This window comes from Artemia franciscana, chromosome 4, assembly GCF_032884065.1.
Source record: "Artemia franciscana chromosome 4, ASM3288406v1, whole genome shotgun sequence".
In the NCBI taxonomy this organism is placed as follows: domain Eukaryota; kingdom Metazoa; phylum Arthropoda; class Branchiopoda; order Anostraca; family Artemiidae; genus Artemia; species Artemia franciscana.
The window spans coordinates 104,844-121,102 of record NC_088866.1 but is presented as its reverse complement, the minus strand read 5'-3'; the positions used below and the strand labels follow the sequence as shown (position 1 = coordinate 121,102).

Genomic DNA, 16,259 nt, shown 5'->3' with positions numbered 1-16,259 from the left:
ACGTGAATAACTTCATATGGAGAAGGTCCAGGAAGAAAAAAATCAACAGTGAATTCGTCCTTCAAACGACCTTACCATAATCTAGTTAATAAACAGCTGAACCGGTATTTTTTTTTCAGGTAGCTTCACAAGTAGCATTTATATCATGAAGCTAACCCAGAAAAAACAACTCGTCCTTCAATCATTATCATGAAATTTTAAATCAGCATAAAAACTAGACCAGCCTCCATTGGGTTGAGGGAACTACGCAAAACAAAAAGACCCAACTTTTTCATGAAGGCGCCAACCCTTAAGCTTTAATTGTGCAACAAACAGCTAGAAGTTAAATCTTCAACATCGCCTGAAGCACTGGTATATAATACCCAATTCAGTCACCTCCTTCGAAGAGTCGAGTGTTAAGCTTCATCGCGAATGGAGAAAATCGTGCGTTTCTTTTAGCCGCAAGCTCAATAAAATCTAATTACCAGTGAATACTCAGTCGGTTCAAAATACACTTGCAGCCGAGCTGCTCGACAAGGAGGATTAATACCCAAAACGGATAATCTCTACCCGTAAGTGTCTGCTTTGTTTCAAAAATCAAGAGTGCCTCTTCATTTTTGGTTTCCAAAACTTGGGAAACTTCAACTGTTCAACATACTTGTCCGAGTTAGCTTCTTTTTATTAGTATCCGTTTTTGGGTATACCAATTTTGGTATACCCAAGAGTCATACCTTTAAGTTCTTCATTCAATGCTCATTCCTAATAAAGTAATCGCTATCGTGGCCCGTCCCTCTCTCCTAATGGGAGAGATACCCAAGATAGCCTCCTAATACCCAAGAAAATCCTGGGTATTCAACATAATAAAGGGGGCTTGACTTTAGTTATGAAATTTTACGCTATACGATATAAATTAAAAATGATATATTATATAGGATGTGTGCCATGTCATCCTCAGCCTTCTTGAGTCAGATGGCACTGGCCGTGGCACACATTTAATCTCTTGTATAAAATAATTTTCGTAACCTCTTAAATCTTATCAATAAATCTCATAAACAAATTTTAATCTATTAAATAAAATCTCTAATTTTATTAAATCTAATTTATTAAAATCCTTCACCAGGTTTCTAATTTTCAAGTTAATTTTTGATTTAGTAACCTTTTAGCACTATTGACAGTTTTATGATATTCAGTAAAATTTGCTAAAACTAAAAATTATTATATTTAAAGCTGCAGTCATTGTAAAATTAGGGGCTGGCGGAAGGGGGCTGAGTTTATGCTTTACGTACGCCTTTGATTCAAAATGTCCTAAAAGACGAAAATCCTCTCAATAGAAGAACGCAATAATGTGTTACAAATCCCCTTCTGAATCCACGCGGTTGGTCTCAAACTCAAGTTAGAGGGGTCTCAAACCTCAGGACTCTGCATTAACTAGGTAGATTTCAAGACACCGAAAAGATCAATCCTCCCCCTAAAAAGAGCCCCCATATTAAGGGCAACGAACTGTACTCAAATCAAAACTTCGTAGTTAGCGCATGCCATAGGCTCCGTTTGCCAAAATGATAAGTAAGGTCAAATACAACAAGTGAAATACAACATATATAAAGATACATGCATCGACAAATTGAACCCATACCAAGGTCATCGCAATTACAGGGCTTTTAACCCCCACCCCACCCCAAATGTTTGTCCAGCTCATAAAAGTGCAATAAAATGCATAAAAATACATTTTTGATGTGTTTTTTTTGTACCCCTCTCCCCGAAAAAAATCCTGGATGTGGGCATAATCCAAAATCCATATCCTGGAGGATGCATATCCAAAATCCTGAATATGCACAAATGTGAACTGAGCTCAATAATGTCTCACTGAGTAACAATGGACTATCATATTTTAAATTATTTTCAAATTCACACGAAGATCTAAATAATTGACTATATTGCCGCAATTATAAATTAGTTCAACTTTCAAAAACCCCAAAGCTCCCTTTCACCTTAATGTTTGTGAAAAATTATTTTATATAAATATATTTTTTTTGCTCAACTTGACAGGAGAAACAATAAGTTTCAAAGCGGCAATTTAAATAATGAATTGTTGAAAAATAATCTGCAATTAGTTTACGACAAGACAATTTCAATGAATAGTTGTTAAGGTAACTACAACTGCTAATTTATTCAAGTATATAGTTACTGATGTTGTTAAATTCAATTGCAATTTTAGCTAATCCAACTTATATCATTTTAATACTGTGAAATTTATTCTCAAATAGGTAAACTTAATTATCACGATTCTAAACAAAATAACAAACAGAATGACCAATTGATTAAATTAAATAATAGTAAATTAATAGAATAAAATTATTAATAAAATCAAATTAAATATTAGTCTACCTTGTAAAATTTAAATTGTAGAATTTTTTGAAAAAAAAAACTGGGGGAACTTATTTTCTTTAGCCCTTATTCATATTGCTTTTTTGTCAATTAAGTTCTTATAGGTGCTTTAAAGGGAGGAGGGGGAGGGGGGATCGTTTGGAACCGTATTTCCTCGAACTATCAATATTTTCCTAGTTGTATTCCCAATAATATTAATAAAATTAAATTATTAATAAAATTGAATTAAATAATGGTCACCTTGTAAAATTTAAACTGTAGGAATTTATTGAAGGTTCTCTAGCGCTTATTCATATTGGTTTATATACAATTTAAGTTCTTATAGGCGAGTAGACGGAGGAGGGGTCACTTGGACCCGTATTTTCTGGAAATAACAATATTTTCTCCATTTTTCCTATGATTTCTTACATAATCCCATATGATTTATCCATTTTATTTAAATTTTGGATTTCCTTTTTAAGGATTTTCCTTAAAAAGGAAATCCTGCATATTCCCCCGATTTCTTATTTATGTGCCTTAAGAATTTATTTATTTTTTTAAATTATTTATTATTTTATTTATTTAATATTTTATCTCTTATTTATTTAAGAATTTTATTTATGTACCTTAAGAATGATTAGAATTTATATAAGCCCAATGAGGGTTCAAATATCTATGAGGTTGTCTTTTAAATTCTGACAAAAATGAGAAGTGCAACGATGTTTAGAATTATCACCCAAAACTTAAAAGATGAATTCTAAGAAAGTAAAAGTAATACTCCCCAAGTAAGACAAACTCTAGGGATTAAGGTAGGCTCTTGGAGAGAGAGACCAGTCTTAAAAAAAACCTTAAAAATATCTTAAAAATTCCTCAAAAATTGCTTAAAAATCCCCAAAGAAACTCTTAAAAATTCATTAAAAAGTCCCTAGATTACCCCTTCTTTGTTGCTCTTTTGACAAGCTTCGTCTCCCTGTGATACTCTTTCGCGTGCATACCTAGACACGAAGGATTCGCAAGCTGAGAAAAGGGGTAAATGTGCGTAAAAAATAAATCATTTGGCTAAAATACAAATTTTGAGGATTTCACTGTTTTTTCGAAAATTTTCTAAGGGTTCAGTAGATCACTATTCCAACTCCTGTTTTACTTATTGATTACACTTAGTAACACTGTACGTCTATCTTTCGCTATAATAGCATTTTTGCAGTTGATTGATGATTTGGCAAAGTCTCTTTTCAGTTCATTAAGTCGTGAATCGAGTAATTCAAGAAATTTTGGCTCTAAAAACTAGCTACTTGATTTTGTATATTTTGTTTGTAGAGTGCAGTGTCACTTTTACTGCAATACAACTAGTACAGTCATGGGGAAACGGAGAATCCCTGTTACACCCAGAGGCGTAACTGACAAAAAATTTTAAAGGGCCGATCAATGAACTTTCTCGTCTGGCTGGTCTGCCCTGAAATCCTGAATCCTTCTGAAATTCTCGGAAACTCTTATTCAAATTATCAAATTAATTTTGTTTTTATTATCCTCCCCCTGAAGAAAAATCTTCCTGCATGAATGGTCGTACTCCCTTGCGCAGAATTGGAATATAAATTCCTGAGCAATTGCTGGAACTGGGCTTAGTAGCTTTCGACAGCGTTGTCAAATTTGAGATGCATTTAAGCATTCAACTTTTTTTTGCTTTTTGTAAAATTATTGTCAAATATTGTCTTTTGGGTATAAGTCCAGAAACATAGCAAAAAATGTAAGCTACTAGATATATGATGTGGCAAGCCAAAAAATTGTGAACAACGTCACCCATCTTCCAAAGTTTCGTATCCACGAAAAATCTGGTTTCGGATTTCTTTATTTCCAATAAACCGAAAATAGAGCATATAGCCATTTAGACATTTTCAGAATCCTTGGAATTATAAACATTATTCGGAGAAAAATTCTAAGGATTTTGGAATGTCTGAATAATTAAACTAGGTTTTTAGTTTATTCAAAATAAACCGGAATCGGATTTTTAGTATATACAGTATTATTGTATCTTGCATTCATTAGTATGTGCGTTCATGGTTTAAGAAGCGAATGTCAGACCCCATGAATGTGAAGCGCGGCGATTCCAAAGTTTTTATGTGACACTTTATTTAGAAGGCAAGTATGCCCTCCCCCTATCAAACAAAATAAACAGCATCAATTGGTCTAATTTGCATTCCTATATCTTATTGGGGTCTCCAGCTAATTTAAAGTGTCCGCTTTTTATAAAATCTCTCCTTTTCTTAAATGCAGAAATCGTTGAAATTTCGATATTTTGACGACTAGGAATGATAATGTTCTTCAATTGCATTCGAATAGCTGAAACGTTTTTTTCAGTTTTTTCTTCTCTCTCTTGAAAAAATTTTCGCGCATAACATACAACCCTACCAATAAAACACAAATTTTTTCAGCCATTTTAGGGGGGACGGAGGATTGAAAGCCACTTAGTATATGTACTTTTCTAAAGTAACCGTGTAATTACCCAAATTAGTACTGTCAAAAATGGTAACTACAAATTTATTTAACAACTTTAGCATCAAGTATCAGAAATATGGGAAAAGCTTAGGATCTCAGGGGTGCCGGGATCCTACCCCTCCCCTTGCGTAGTTGCGTGTTCCTAAGAATATATCAATAGCAATGAAGATCTGTCTTCAGTATTAGCGGTTCCAATTGGTTGTTCACTTCCAATCTTCTGTTGTATATATTAGGATGGCACATGTTCCACCATGCGTAGTACTCTTCACGCCTTGCTCGGCACACGCCATCTGGTCCGCCCGATTTTTTTTTCAGTGGACAACCCCTTGAGCAACGCTTATTCTTCTTTTTGTTTCTTGCTGGTTGTCCTTTGTATAGGACCCTCCTTAACATTAAACATTGTTAACAGCCTAGGATCATTGACCTGTCGATAAAGTAACAAAGTCTGAAAACTCAAATTAAATTAAATCCTGGTTTTGAACAGGTGATGTTAATAACAATAGTTAACAATTTTACAAAAAAGTTTTCCCAGGAAACAAAAAGCTGCGTAATTTGACATATTCTTGGCGAGCTTCTTTTTTGTCTTTTTTTAGTTTCTTAGCAGAAATAATTTGCCGTTGAAAGACATTAGACATGTTTATGAATTTATTGCGTTGTAGTGATACAGTCCAGTTTCTGTTACTTATTAATTTAAAAAAACAAGTTTTTTTTAACTGAAAGTAAGGAGCGACATTAAAACTTAAAACGCACAGAAATTACTTCGTATATGAAAGAGGCTGCTTCCTCACCAACGCCCCGCTCTTTACGCTAAAGTTTGACTTTCTCTCAATTCTTCTTTTTAAAACAGTAAAAAACTTTAGCGTAAAGAGCGGGGCGCTGATGAGGAAGCACCCTCTTTCATATACGAAGTAATTTCTGTGCGTTTTAAGTTTTAATGTCGCTCCTTACTTTCAGTTAAAAAAACTTGTTTTTTTTATTTAATTTCTGAACGTTTTTGAATCAAATGCATGTTTTGATTTTGGCTCTCCGCAGAGGAATAATCAAAACGAAATTTGGATTTTTTTTTTTTTTTTTTTTTTTTTTGGCTCAATGGCTTTCTCATAATTTTGATCGAATGATTTTGAGAAAAAAAGAGCGGGGGACGAAGCCTAGTTGCCCCCCGATTTTTTGGTTAATTAAAAAGGCAACTAGAACTTTTAATTTTTTACGAATCTTTTTATTGGTAAAAGATTTACGTAACTTATAAATTAGCTTACGTAAAGAACTTTTGTATTCTCTTGTTTTTATTACATATATGAGGGGATTCGCCCCATCGTCAGTACCTCACTCTTTACACTAAAGCTTAAATTTTATCCCAATTCATTAAGAATGACCCCCTGAATCACAAAAGCCGTAGAATAAGTAGTTGAAATCACTGAAAATACTTTAGCGTAAAGAGCGAGGTATTAGAAGGAGGTGAGCCCCTCATATGGGTAATAATTTCTGTTTGTTTTAAGTTTTATTTCTGTTCCTTACTTCCAGCTGAAAAAGCTTTTTAACTTTTATTTTTTAATTGTTTTTTTTTTTAAATAATGCTAGTAAATCCTGCTCTCCCTTCATGGAAATTTTCTTCTCCCATTACAAATTCTCGAAGGAAAGTTCCCCCAGCATATCCCCCTCTTCTCAACCCCTCCCCCAAACCAAAAAAATCCTCCTGAAAACGCCTGTATACTTCCCAATAACCATTACTATATGTAAGCACAGGTCAAAGTTTGTAACTTGTCGCCCCTCCCACGGGGACTGTGGGGGAGTAAGTCGTCCCCAAAGACATAGTTATAAGGTTTTTCAACTACGTTGAATAAAATGGCTATCTCAGAATTTTGATCCGTTGACTTTGGGAAAATAATTAGCGTGGGAGGGGGCCTAGGTGCCCTCCAATTTTTTTGGTCACTTAAAAAGGGCACTAGAACTTTTCATTTCCGTTAGAATGAGCCCTCTTGCAACATTCTAGGACAACTGGGTCGATACGATCACCCCTGGGAAAAAGAAAAAAAAACAAAAAAAAACAAAAAAACGAATAAACACGCATCCGTGATCTGCCTTCTGGCAAAAAATGCAAAATTCCACATTTTTGTAGATAGGAGCTCGAAACTTCTACAGTAGGGTTCTCCGATACGCTGAATCTGATGGTGTGATTTTCGTTAAGATTCTATTACTTTTAGGGGACGTTTCCCCCTATTTTCTAAAATAACGCAAATTTTCTCAGGCTCGTAACTTTTGATGGGTAAGACTAAACTTGATGAAACTTATATATTTAAAACCAGCATTAAAATGCGATTCTTTTGATGTAGCTATTTGTATCAAAATTCCATTTTTTAGAGTTTTGGTTACTATTGAGCCGGGTCGCTCCTTACTACAGTTCGTTACCACGAACTGTTTGAAAATGCAATTTTTAGCGAATATAAACCATAAGTTTAGGCTTTCTTCTGACAGAAAAGATTAAGCTATTCTACTTTTAGTTTTAATTTTTTTCTTTTATTTCTTATTGCTGTTCTTTAGATCTGCTTCATCAAAAAATAAGCAAAAGCAAAAACATTATTAAAAAATAAGAAAAAATTAAAAATATCAAGCCACTAAAACAAATAAAATAAAGTAAAATAAAAATATTGAATAACAAAATATTGAAATTCTATTCATGCTTTATAATGCTTTGAGCTTGTTTTATTTTTGATTCTAGGCAGAAAGTAAAATTTCAATGAAAATGAAATTCACAAATGAAAATGAAATGGTATTTTATTCAAAATGAAAAGGGAAATGAAATGAAGTTTAAATTAGTAAAATCAGAAATAAAAAAGTAAAAGGTAATGCAGGATGTACAGGTTTTTAAAGAATGTAAACTGTTTAATATCTATAAATTGTCAAAATTAAAAGAATTACACAGTTTTGTGCACTATTTAGCCTACTATTAGGCCTAAGGAAAACAAAAGATGCAGGAAGAAGGCAATACCTGGATTTGGAGGTTCAGAGGAGCCCAGGACCCAGTTTGATTAATTTTTTCGTAGATTATTACCCTTACATTTCATATAATGCCTTAAGCGACTTTCACACTAGATACATAATTTTGTTATGTAAGTTACGCTACGTAGAAATAATTTTTTTTAGACTTGCAGAAGCGTTTTCTTTACCGGGCTAATATGAAAAAATGTGACCGAACACCACAATATTTTTTTTTTTATTTATCACCATCGTCATAAGCATTCCCATAAAAAAAAAAAAAATTAAAAAAAAATCGTAAGAAATTCCTTGATATTACATAACGAAACCTAAATTCTCAAGTTAGGCTAGCGTGTTAGGTCCTACGGTTTAGTGCAAATTACATAACGAAACCTAAATTCTCAAGTTAGGCTAGCGTATCAGGTCCTATGGTTCAGTCATGAAAGCGAAATTACGCTAAACTTTTCTAGATTTATTTCTTAAAAAGGGGGATTTTTTATATTTTTCTTTAAAAAGGTGATGGTTAGAGTAGCTTGACAAAAAGTAAAGTATTTGAACTAAAAAAAAAAAAAAAACATGGTTCTTATGCATTGAACCCGGACATCTAAATTAGATGAAGAGGTTTTGGCCCTTTTCCGTGTCTTCCCTCCCTTGAATTCTTGTGCTTTTATGATTATTTCTGTAATTTACAATACTGGCGATGGGTTCTGTATTAAACTAGCTAGATGAACTAAATTAGCATGCGTTTAGCAAAATTACGCTAAACTTTCTTATATATATTTCTTAAAAAGGGGATTATTCGAGATTTTTCTTTTAAAAGGTGATCGTTAGAGCAGTTTGACAAAATTTAAAGTATCTGAACTAAAAAAAAAGCATGATGTCTACGCATTGAACCCGGATTTATAAATTAGAGGAAGGGGTTTTGCCCTTTTCTGTGCCCCCCCCCCTCCTGAATTCTTGTGCTTTTACGATTATTTTAAATTTTACAAAATTAACTATTTTGGCAATGAGTTCCGTATTGTCTTTTTTTTGTGAGATTTACTCTATTTTTCGAATTGGGCTTTCCTCCATAACAGAAAAAGGTTATTTTTGTAGGCGATATCAGATACCCTAAACCCTAAAAAAATATTTTACGAATTGAGCATTGATTACCGCCAATACAGCTTACTTATCATATCACCTATATCTAGGGAATCATGATTGCTGCATCATTTCATTATCCATCTGAAGATGTAAGCCGTTTCTATATATTGAGTGAAAAACATGGTCACATTAATAATATTAACAATGATAAATAATAACAATAATAATACTAATAATAATAACAATGACCTAGCTAACTATTCATTTGTAAAATGTTTAAATGGCTTCTAGTAATAATTATAATACTGTATAATGTTTAAAAAAGTTAAAACCCCATTTTACATTGTTATTATAAAAAACATTATTGCATTCAAATTGACGACTGAACCGTACCCGTATATATTGCCCCTGCAACTTGCTCGTCAAAGATAAGAAAATTTAAAGCGATGCTTTTTTTCAAACACGTTCGCTTATTTTTGACATCAAAAGGAATGCGATTCAAATAGATTAATTCAATTTTGCAATCATAAAAAATAAACCCACCCACGTTGGAATATCCTTCCATTGTGGCACAGTGATCCAATTAATGGCTCACGGCTGGGAATCTTCACCCTTAAACCCACTAAATATCTCAAAATGCATAAATTACAGTTTTTCGGGTTGTTGCCCTTTTAGCTCAGATACCTTGTCACGGCAAGGTATAATTCATTTTCAATTGAGACAAATGGGTAGGGCTTAATGTTGCGTAAAAAAATGGCTTTTTTATAGCTATTCAATCTTATTTTAACGTTACTTTCTTTTGGCTTTGGTCTTAAAAATCAATTTTTATTTATTGATTTTTTATTTTTTGATTTGCCTGTTAGATTTATTTATTAATGTTTATTTGTTATTATTTTTAAATAATTTAATAGTTTAGTTTTGTTTAATTTATTTCATTTTGATTTTTGTGTAATTTTTTACAGTATTTATGTTTTAATATTTATTAATTTTTTAACCATAGTATTTTGACAATTTAGTTTTAAAGAATCGAACTGTGGTTGCAAGAACTTACTTTTTGAATAATTCTGGTTGATTAGTTTCTGAAGTACTTCCAGCATAACTTTTGTGTTGCGTAGAATAGTAAAGTTCTGGCACGTACATATGGATTTTTTGTGGGGTAGGGAGGAGCAATTAAAACAGATTCTATTTTATAATTTAAATAAAAGGTACCCAGAATCTGGAAAAATTTGGGGAGTGGGACACCACATTTTTCAGGGATAAACTCCCTCGAGAGATTCGTCTAAATTGAAGGGCAGTGCCTTACCAGACTTTTCCTTAAGTAATGTCTTCTCTTCTAAGTAATCCAACTGTACTATGTTCCTTTGTGTTCACCGCTTTTGCTTGGAAAAAAGCTAATAAGGTAGTTAAACGTTGCTACAATTCGCCCTTAAGGCCCTATCTTGGATCCTCTGGAATAGTTCCTGTAGGGTCTACGGAGAGGTTATCGAGCTCCGTTGTAAGGGGCTCTTAGAACGAAGATTCATGTCCGGCCTTCGCGTAAAAGAGGGTCGCAGTCGATTGAGATGAACGCCGAAGGGAGATTAGACGAGACATAAATTCCCAAAAAAAAGACGAAAATTTAGCTACCCTACAGATAGCCACGCATGTCGAACTTTTTAAGGATATGGGCAAGGCTGTATCCCGGAGGAGGAGGGACAAAAACGATTGTTCGACTCGTAAAAACGTAACGAAAATAAATATAAACAAGTTTTTGATGAGTTTAAAAAAAATTGTATAAGAAACACTTTTTCAAACTCCCCCAAACAAAATCCTGGATACGAACCTGGGCGGGGGAAATGATAAAAACTACCTTAACCTGATAATTCGAATAAGAAGTTCCAAGCTATTCAAGGAAAACTAATTACCTCAGAGGGGATGGCCTATAGCTCCCTTTTCCATTCGTAAATCCCCTTCTGCAGACCTTGAGCAAATAATTAGTAGCTTCGTCCATTTATTATAGTTTAGTTATTTTTCGAAAGTTAAATTTAAATTCTGAGAGTTCTTGAATAGGAAGGAAATACTTGCAAAATGGTATTAATTTATTCAACCAGAATATAATTAGAATAAAAGATTTAAAATCATGAAAGTGGAAATAATTAATAAAGATAGTAAAACTGTCTCAATGAATGAAATGAAGAGTGTAAAATTTGAGCTATAGCCTGCCTGTCATTTGCATGTGTTTCATTTTTAGTGTTTCAGCGAAAGTGTTTGCGAGTGTATAACCTATAGAAAAGTGTATAGTAAAACGTGTTCGTAATTATCTTGTTATTTTTTGGAGGGAGAATGGAACGTGTAATTTTTTTTTCAATCACTTTGTTGAAACTGTTATCCTTAATTTCTCACGTTTTATTCTTTCTTTTTTAGTAAAGCTGATAATTGAGTTGAAAACTTTCAAGGCCTACACTGAAAGCCTACTGACAATTATTTCATTTAGCGGACTGAAGCGATAGATTTTTAGATTTATTTTCATTGAGTTTTTTTTTATTGTTCCTAATTTTTTGTTTTAAATATAAATGAAACCTATGTGAATATTTTTAAGTAGATATTCTATTAAAACCCATGAAGCTAGCTTAAAATATCACTCAGTCTTGTAATTGAGCACTAATTTGTGCACTAATTATTGCAAGTACAGCTTTAATTCTTTTTTCTTTAAATCATTCTAGCAAAATTATGCTAAGTTAATTAAATCAAATATACACTGTCCAATTGTGCCACAAAATACTTCTTTTAATTCTCTTAAAATTTCTTTATGCAAGAAGGGGGCTGATCCCTCAAATACCACCCGTATTTTTCAAATTCTTACGAAGGGTCTTTTGGACTACTGAACTGGTACGGATCTTTTATTCTTCTTGAAACATCTGCAAGGTTGCCTCAAGTTGTTCAAATGTGCCACCATAACTATTTTAGTTGCTTGAAAATAGGAATTAATCCCCTAAATAATGCTGCTATTGGCTGATATTTTTCAAATCCCCGTGAAAGATCTTTCTGACGGATCTTGGGAGAAATACCTCAGTTTAGGCATGCATACATAACTATTTGTAAAGATTATTGAATAGAAAGAGGTCCAGTTTTTCTTCTTTAAAACACCCTTAAAATACGTTCCACCATAATTTATCTATTTGTGTAAAAAAGGAGGGGGGGGTTAATTTATCATAATTACAATTTAATTGGTATGAGTATGGGTTTATTTTCTTCTTTGATACATTTGCAAAGTTATCTTTTAGTTCCTTAAAAATGGGAGAAGGGCCTAATCCCATAAATAATGCTACTATTAGCTGATATTTTTCAAATCCTCGTGAAAGTTCGTTCTCACCGATCTTGAGGGAAATCACCTCAGTTTAGATATACAACCATACTTACAATATTTCTAAAGGCTATTGAATAGAAACAAGCTCTATTGTTTTCTTCTTTGAAACACCTTCAAAATATGTTCCACCACAATTTATCTATTTTTCTAAGAAAAGGAGGGGGGTCAATCAATAAAAGTTTTAATTTTAGGCCCGAGTTTCTCAAAATTTTGTGGAGGATCCTTTGGAAGGAGATTCCTCTAAAAACATGAATACACGCCTACAAATACTAGAAAATATGTATTTCTGGAAATTGGGCAATACCTCAGGCATAAATGTACAATTTTTGTCGGGGGGGGGGAGGTCCAATAATCAAATTTTTAGAATACGATTAAGTGTCCAGGAATTCGGTAAAATTCAAGATCTGGGACGAAATAGGCCCCAGAGCACCTTCTCTTCTCCCTCGGTAGGCTACATCCCTGGAATTGGCAGAGTTTTTTTTTACCTTTAAAGCGTCTGCAAGGTTATTTTAAGCAAAACAAGGCATTATATACGCTGTTCAAATCTGCCTCAATAATTACTTTATTACTTGGCAAAAAATTTTCGGCCGTAAAAAAAAATCAAATAGAACTTGAACTTGAACCTGTGTAAGGAGTTGTTTGGACTTAAAGGTGATTAGGCATAAGTTAGCGGAAGTAAATCTATAATTTGGTATTAGCTCATCTTCATGAGCGATTTTGAAGAGTAACTATGATGTCATAATTGTCTGATTCGGTCATTACACTTGATTCAAGTATTTGTAGAAGAAAAAATTACATTATTTATGATTCTATTTGGAATGCCGCCATTTTCCGACTTTGAAATTGAATTTATTTTTCTAATCTGAAAATGACATTTAAAACTGGATGCAAAAGAGAGGCACATTCTATATTAGGTTCTTTGTTCAAATGATACTTAGTGAAGTTAAATTATGTATTTATTTATTGATGGTTTAAATACTGTTTATTAATGATTCTGTTGTTAATCCAGCCATTTTTTTTTAATCTTTAGTCTAAAAGATGGTTTCCAAGAAATAACTTACAGCTTTTATTATCTGTTCTAGTTATTTCGGATGGAGCTAAATGGTGTATTTAATTCAAATGCAATCATTTGAGAAAAAAAAAATATTTGTGATACTATTTGAAATGCAACTATCAGTTCTTTCTCTTTCAAACGGTTCGTGGTAACGAACTGTAGTAAGGAGCGACCCGGCTCAATAGTAACCAAAACTCTAAAAAATGGAATTTTGATACCAATAGCTACATCAAAAGAATCGCATTTTAATGCTGGTTTTAAATATATAAGTTTCATCAAGTTTAGTTTTACCCATCAAAAGTTACGAGCCTGAGAAAATTTGCGTTATTTTAGAAAATAGGGGGAAACGCCCCCTAAAAGTCATAGAATCTTAACGAAAATCACACCATCAGATTCAGCGTATCAGAGAACCCTACTGTAGAAGTTTCGAGCTCCTATCTACAAAAATGTGGAATTTTGCATTTTTTGCCAGAAGGCAGATCACGGATGCGTGTTAATTTGTTTTTTTGTTGTTGTTTTTTTCCCCCAGGGGTGATCGTATCGACCCAGTTGTCCTAGAATGTTGCAAGAGGGCTCATTCTAACGGAAATGAAAAGTTCTAGTGCCCTTTTTAAGTGACCAAAAAAATTGGAGGGCAGCTAGGCCCCCTCCCACGCTAATTATTTTCCCAAAGTCAACGGATCAAAATTCTGAGATAGCCATTTTATTCAACGTAGTCGAAAAACCTTATAACTATGTCTTTGGGGACGACTTACTCCCCACAGTCCCCGTGGGAGGGCAACAAGTTACAAACTTTGACCTGTGCTTACATATAGTAATGGTTATTGGGAAGTATACAGGCGTTTTCAGGAGGATTTTTTTGGTTTGGGGGAGGGGTTGAGAAGAGGGGGATATGCTGGGGGAGCTTTCCTTCGAGAATTTGTAATGGGAGAAGAAAATTTCCATAAAGGGAGAGCAGGATTTACTAGCATTATTAAAAAAAAAAAACAATTAAAAAATAAAAGTGAAAAAGCTTGTTCAGCTGGAAGTAAGGAATAGCAATAAAACTTAAAACAAACAGAAATTATTACCCATATGAGGGGCTCACCTCCTTCTAATACCTCGCTCTTTACGCTAAAGTATTTTCAGTAATTTCAACTACTTATTCTACGGCTTTTGTGATTCAGGGGGTCATTCTTAATGAATCGGTATAAAATTTAAGCTTTAGTGTAAAGAGCGAGGTACTGACGATGGGGCGAATCCCCTCATATATGTAATAAAAACATAAGAATACAAAAGTTCTTCACGTAAGCTAATTTATAAGTTACGTAAATCTTTTACCAATAAAAAGATTCGTAAAAAATTTAAAATTCTAGTTGCCTTTTTAATTAACCAAAAAATCGGGGGGCAACTAGGCTTCGTCCCCCGCTCTTTTTTTCTCAAAATCATTCGATCAAAATTATGAGAAAGCCATTGAGCCAAAAAAGCCAATATGAGAAAGCCAATATGCAAATTTCGTTTTGATTATTCCTCTGCGGAGAGCCAAAATCAAAACATGCATTGATTCAAAAACGTTCAGAAATTAAATAAAAAAACAAGTTTTTTTAACTGAAAGTAAGGAGCGACATTAAAACTTAAAACGAACAGAAATTACTTCGTATATGAAAGAGGCTGCTTCCTCATCAACGCCCCGTTCTTTACGCTAAAGTTTTTTACTGTTTTAAAAAGAAGAATTGAGAGAAAGAGTCAAACTTTAGCGTAAAGAACGGGGCGTTGATGAGGAAACAGCCTCTTTCATATACGAAGTAATTTCTGTGCGTTTTAAGTTTTAATGTCGCTCCTTACTTTCAGTTAAAAAAACTTGTTTTTTTTATTTATCATTTAGGATTGAGTTTGACATTGAATAAATAAAGGCATACACAAATAAAACCTTAAAATTCACCAAATATAAAAGTGTTAAATTTTTTGTTTGTTCATTGGCTTTAATTTTGTAATTTCTATTCTATTAAAAAGAAATTGTAATTCCTATTCAAGAGAAAAATTCCTATAATTCCACGGTAAGAATTATGCCTTGATTCCATTAGTTTACTGAGATGTATCTCCGAAGCCAATCACACCATTCCTCTTTTGTATGCCAGGAACGAAAAAACTAGCCCCTCCTTTCTAAAAACTGATTGCCTCTTGTGTCAAGCTATTAGAGAGAATGAAGAGTTTTTGAGCCACAAGATTGTTTAGAAACAAACTCCCTGTTTCTTTGTGGTAGCAGCATAATTCTTAATGTTATTATTATTTATACTATTATTATTATCATTATAATTACTATTATTATTATTGTTATTATTATCATTATTACTACTATTGTCTTTGTAAATGAGGATAAATAATGAATTTATTCCTGCCGAATTTGCACCCCCTAGGAAGATAGATACTTTATTAGTGATTGAGCCAGAAACCCGGTATTTATCATCTAAAGCTCCAAAAACTGTAGATTGGCACTAAAAGAAATGTTTGAACCCCCTGCTCCCTTAGAATAAAATATTTATGTTTTTGGAGTGCTGTAAATGTTTTTCTTTTGGAATTCTATTTTTAGAGGCCTTTTTTCCTAAATAGCAATATGCCTATAATCATGGTAATAATTATTAATATTTGTAGTTTGTCATTTTAAATGGTCCTGGGTAATTAAAATACTTCACGTACATTTCATTCCACGTCTCTTTGATTCAGTTACTCACACAAAAAACTTGTGGTTCTGTTTGGAATGCCACCATTTATTATCCTTGAATTTAGCTTTTTTTTTTCTTTTCTTTAACTTTTTTGTGAAGGTGATATCAAAATTGACCATAAGGGAGGCTTCAAATTCAACCCGGCTATTTGAAGTAGAATTTTTCTTTCTTGCTCTTTCGTTTTTGTTTTTTCTCCAATGGGACTTAGTTTCACGTTCAGGTACAAATATAAAATATTTAGAATAGATATGATAGAGAAAAGGCA

General features: G+C 33.1%; 1 protein-coding gene across 2 annotated transcripts in view; it reads left to right on the top strand.

The window, feature by feature from the left end:
* The first annotated feature begins 375 nt into the window (after positions 1-375).
* LOC136025816 (uncharacterized) overlaps positions 376-16,259 on the top strand; it is a 79,756-nt gene continuing 63,872 nt past the window's right edge. For both annotated transcript variants that reach the window (XM_065701807.1, XM_065701806.1), the window contains exon 1: positions 376-551. The gene's annotated coding sequence lies outside the window, so the exon portion shown is untranslated. The remainder of the gene's footprint in view (positions 552-16,259) is intronic.